The following is a 6,018-nucleotide window of genomic DNA, read 5'->3' on the forward strand; positions in this document are numbered from 1 at the left end:
AAGACTAAAAGCTGGTTCTTTGAGAAGATAAACAAAATTGATAAACTTTTAGCCAGACTCATCAAGAAGAAAAGGAAGAGGACAAAAATCAATAAAATTAGAAATAAAAAAGGAGAGATTACAATTGACCCTGCAGAAATACAAAAGATCATAAGAGACTACTATAAGCAACTTTATGCCAATAAATTGGACAACCTGGAAGAAATGGACAAATTCTTGGAAAAGTACAACTTTCCAAGATTGAACCAGGAAGAATTAGAAAATATAAACCTACCAATCACAAGTAATGAAATTGAAGCTGCAATTAAAAACCTTCCAACAAACATCCAGTTCCAGATGGTTTCACAGGTGAATTCTATCAAACATTTAGAGAAGAGTTAACACCTATCCTTCTCAAACTCTTCCAAAGAACTGTGGAGGGAGGAACACTCCCAAACTCATTCTACGAGGCTACCATCACCCTGATAGCAAAACCAGACAAAGATATCACAAAAAAAGAAAATTATAGACCAATATCCCTGACGAACATAGACGTAAAAATCCTCAATAAAATAGTAGCAAACAGAATTTAACAACGCATTAAAAGGATCATACGCTATGATCAAGTGGGACTTATCCCAGGGATGCAAGGATTTTTCAGTATATGCAAAACAATAAAATGTGATACTCCATATTAACAAATTGAAGGATAAAAATCATATGAGCATCTCAATAGATGCAGATAAAGCTTTTGACAAAATTCAACACCCATTTATGATAAAAACTCTCCAGAAAGTGGGCATAGAGGGAACCTACCTCAACATAATGAAGGCCATATACGACAAACCCACAGCAAACATCATTCTCAAAGGTGAAAAACTGAAAGCATTTCCTCTAAGATCAGGAACAAGACAAGGATGTCCACTCTCGCACACTATTATTCAACATAGTTTGGGAACTTTTAGCCACGGCAATCAGAGAAGAAAAAGAACTAAAAGGAATACAAATTGGAAAAGAAGAAGTAAAACTGTCACTGTTTGCAGGTGATGTGATACTATACATAGAGAATCCTAAAGATGCTAGGATTCTAGAAACAAATGAAACCAGAAAACTACTAGAACTAATCAATGAATTTGGTAAGGTTGCAGGATACAAAATTAATGCACAGAAATTAATTTGCATTAATTTTTCATTCCTATACACTAGGAATGTAGTGCATTAATTTTGCATTCATATACACTAACAACGAAAGATCAGAAAGAGAAATTAAGGAAACAATCCCATTTGCCATTCTCAACAAAAAGAATAAAATACCTAGGAATAAACCTACCTAAGGAGACAAAAGCCCTGTACTCAGAAAACTATAAAACACTGATGAAGGAAATCAAAGGTAACATAAACAGATGGAGATAAATACCATGCTCCTGGATTGGAAGAATCAATATTGTGAAAATGACTATACTACCCAAAGCAATCTACAGATTCAATTCACTCTGTATCAAATTACCAATGGCATTTTTCACAGAACTAGAACAAGAAATTTTACAATTTGTATGGAAACACAAAAGACTCTTAGAGGAAAACATAGGAAGAACACTCTATGACATAAATCACAGCAAGATCTTTTCTGACCCGCCTCCTAGAGTAATGGAAATAAAACCAAAAAAAACCAGATGGGACCTAATGAAACTTAAAAGCTTTTGCACAGCAAAGGAAACCATAAACAAGATGAAAAGACAACCCTCAGAATGGGAGAAAATATTTGCAAATGAAGCAACTGACAAAGGATTAATCTCCAAAATATGCAAGCAGCTCATGCAGCTGAATATCACACAAAAAAACCCAGCCCAATCCAAAAATGGGCCGAGGACCTAAATAGACATTTCTCCAAAGAAGACAAACATGACCAACAAATACATGAAAAGATCCTCAACATCACTAATCATTAGAGAAATGCAAATCAAAACCACAATGAGGCATCACTTCACACCAGTCAGAATGGCCATCATCAAAAAGTCTACAAACAAGAAATGCTGGAGAGGGTGTGGAGAAGAGGGAACCCTCCTGCACTGTTGGTGGGAATGTAAATTGATACAGCCACTATGGAGAACAGTATGGAGGTTCCTTAAAAAACTACAAATAGAACTACCATATGACCCAGCAATCCCACTCCTGGGTATATACCCTGAGAAAACCATAATTCAAAAAGATACATGTACCATAAGTTTCATTGCAGCACTATTTACAATAGCCAGGACATAGAAGCAATCTAAATCTCCATCAACAGATGAATGGATAAAGATTTGGCACATATATACAGTGGAATATTACTCAGCCATAAAAAGGAATGAAACTGAGTTATTTGTAATCAGGTGGATGGACCTAGAATCTGTCATACAGAGTGAAGTAAGTCAGAAAGGGAAAAATAAATAGCATATGCTAACGCACATAAGTGGAATTGAAAAAGTTGTACTGATGAACCTAGTGGCAGGGCAGGAATAAAGATGCAGACGTAGAGAACGGATTTGAGGGCATGGAGGGGGAAGGGGAGGTTGGGATGAAGTGAGAGAGTAGCACTGACATATATACAGTACCAAATATAAAATGGATGGCTAGTGGGAAGATTCTGCATAGCACAAGGAGATCAACTCGACGCTTTGTGACGACCTAGTGGGGTGGGATAGGGAGGGTGGGAGGGAGGCTCAAGAGGGAGGGCATATGGGGATATATATATACATATAGCTGATCGCTTTGTTGTACAGCAGAAGCTAACACAACATTGTAAAGCAATTATACTCCAATAAAGATGTTAAAAAAAAGAACAACAAATATAACAAAGAGCCTAGAAAAGAGAATATAAAGGAATAGCCAGTGGACTGCAAATGGGCCTGACATAATGAAAACGTTCTAAAACCAGTTGAAACTGCAAAACTCCATAAATTTACTAAAAGTCATTAAATTGTGCACATAAAATGGGTGAATGTAAATTATACCTCAATAAAGCTGGGATGGTTTTTTGTTTTTTAAACAAAACAAAAGAACAAAAAGAACAGGGCAGGAGGAACCAATGCATTTAGAAAAGATAAAGGGGCTGGATGTGAAAGATAAAATGCTATTTTTCAGACTTGAGGAAGTGAATAGGAATAAAATTTCTGGGGTCCAAGACCCAAAAGTTATCCTTTGATATAGGCTGAGAAGAATTACTAGAATTAAAACACAAGGCAACAAAGGTCTCTGCCAAGGACTTATAAATCTGAAATGATGCTTTAAAAACCTCTGTTGGAATGAGGCTGATGTACTTTTTGACATTTAATGGTGTGTCTAACACTTGTGCTTGTGCTGGATTGCACTGGCTGGGATGGAGGACAGAAAAGCAGTATCAGATAAGAGAGTGGAGCAAGGGGAGGTCAAAGCATGTGATCCCCAAGTCTCTATCCTCACAAGAAGAAAGCACACAGGTGTGCTAAGGAACACCAACAGAGGCAGTTAGAACAGAGTCTGCCAGAAAGACTGAGAGAACTTCACATGAAAGTTATATAGGGAGGTTGGATGGGGGGAGAAAAAGGGGAACTCTTGGGGGACAGGGAATCCGATCTAGGCTCTTCATTTTTGTGGTCTAATATGTGGGTATGTGGGCATGTGTAACCTGTGTAGTAGGTGTAACTGCACATGGAATCAGGAAACCTGTCAGCACTGATATGGATTATACATGACAGACAAACAACAATGTGGAGAAAAGAAAATCCTCCAGAATAGTTTGCCATGTCAAGAAAATTTCATTTATGGTTTATTGTGAATGTTCATATCATTAAAAAAACAAGATAATTTGGTTTTAAGCTTCTAACTGCAGTATGAAACTTTGATCACATGCGCTTGTTTTCAGAGGTGCCAGTGTACCACAACTTAAAAAATTAAAGGGAACATTGGCTTGCACAAATTACCTTATCATTCAAACCTCAGTTTTGATCCTCTAAATTTATAATTCACAAAGTGGGTGTAATTCACAAACTAGGTGGCAGGGCACCTAGAGTCATTATGTTTTCTTTTCCATTTTTGCAAAACACTCTGATATATTAATATGTCAAATGTAACAATTTAAGTATAAAATTTGATGCTAAATCAGATTCTGATTTATACTGTACAGTTGACCCTTGAAAAATGAACAATGTGGAGGTTAGGGGTGCTGATCCTGCCCCTATCAAAGTCTAAAATTTGAGTATAACTTTATAGTTGGCACTCCATACAGGCAGTTCTGCATCCGTGGATCCAACCAGCCACAGGTCATGTAGTACTGCAGAACCTATTTAGTGACCAAAAAAAAAAAAGGTTTACTCTCCCTCAAGTAAGAGAAAATTCTCCTGCCTGATGACCTTCAAACTGAGACATTGGCTCTGCAGATTTTGGATTTGCCAGCCTCCATAATTTCATGAGCCAGTTCTCTATAATAAATCTCTTTAACTCCATCTCCATTTCCATCTCTATCTCTCTATCTATGTCTATATATCTCCTATTGGCTCTGTTTCTCTGGAAAGCCTCACTAATACATTGATCTTATGTTATGTAGTTGAAAACCTGGGAACTTGGAGAACTGATGTTTTAAATCATCACACATGTAATATAATTATTGTAAAAAGTTCTGGACAGGAAGTATATGTGGAATAAAAAGTAAAAGTCACTCACCCACCTCTACTCAAAATTCTATTTCTTTATCTAAAGGTTGCCATCATGAATATATATATATATATATATATATATATATATATATTTTTTTTTTTTTTTTTTTTTTTTTTTTTGGCTGTGCTGGGTCTTTGTTGCTGCGCATAGGCTTTCTTTAGTTGTAGCGAGCGGGGGTTACTCTTCGTTGCTGTGCACGGGCTTCTCATTGCGGTGCCTTCTCTTGTTGTGGAGCATGGGCTCTAGGTGCGCGGGCTTCAGTAGTTGCAGCACCCGGGCTCAGTAGTTGTGGTGCATGGGCTTAGTTGCTCTGCGGCATGTGGGATCTTCCCGGACCAGGACTCGAACCCGTGTCCCCTGCATTGGCAGGCGGATTCCCAACCACTGAGCCACCAGGGAAGTCCCCATCATGAATATTTTTCCCCAGGCATGTTTCTTTGCATTTACAACCATTCAGAGAACATAAATACACACACATTAGTTTGTCCACCTAAACAGAACTATATTATGCAGATGGTTTTGTGAATGTCTTAAGGTTCTTTTCATGTGAGTATGTAGACATTTATTTTACTCTTTTAAAAGCCTTCTTAATATACTGTAGTATAGAATGAATACACCATATTTTAAAAACTGTTCCCCACTGATTAACTTTAGGTTATTTCCGATTTTTTACTTAACAATGCTATAAGGAAGAATCTTACTTATCTTTGGGCATCTGTGAAAGTATTAGTGAGAGTATTTCTGTGGGTAAATTCAAGGAGGGGTATTGCTAAGTGAAAGGGCATATGTATTTAACATGTTAATGATTACTATTAAATTGCCTTCTAGTAAATTATCAAAATTGAAGGTGGTCTTAGGGACCCCAAATTTAAAATTAGTCTCAGAAGTGGGTGGATTGTTTCAGACATTACATGAAATTTCTAAAAATTTTATATGTTCTGGTATAATGTTATAAGTCATAATTCTAGTTATTACTTTGAAATGTATATCTCAGAAATAACTAAATTTCCTTGTCAATTGCATTATTATGAACTTTCATCAAATCTTTAACCATGGTCATTTTTAAGTCTTTTGTCATTTACAGAAAGTTCTGGGTGTACTCTGATGCTTTTGCAAAAATGTTCCTATAAAAGGGTTTCATCTTCAAGGAATCCATGGAAAAGACTCTGACAAGTACAGGTTTCTGGTAACTGACTATACTCCTGAACTGAATGAATAAGCATTTTCAGAACTCTAATGGAAAACAGATGAATTAATAAAAGTGTTAACAAAAGATCAAGATAAAAAAAATTAATTACATGGGACTGAGTGAACTGATGAGGATGATTATAATTTTTGTGACTTTCTGTTTGAATAAAAAAAAAA

This window comes from Physeter macrocephalus, chromosome 4, assembly GCF_002837175.3.
Source record: "Physeter macrocephalus isolate SW-GA chromosome 4, ASM283717v5, whole genome shotgun sequence".
NCBI classification, from domain to species: Eukaryota; Metazoa; Chordata; class Mammalia; order Artiodactyla; family Physeteridae; genus Physeter; species Physeter macrocephalus.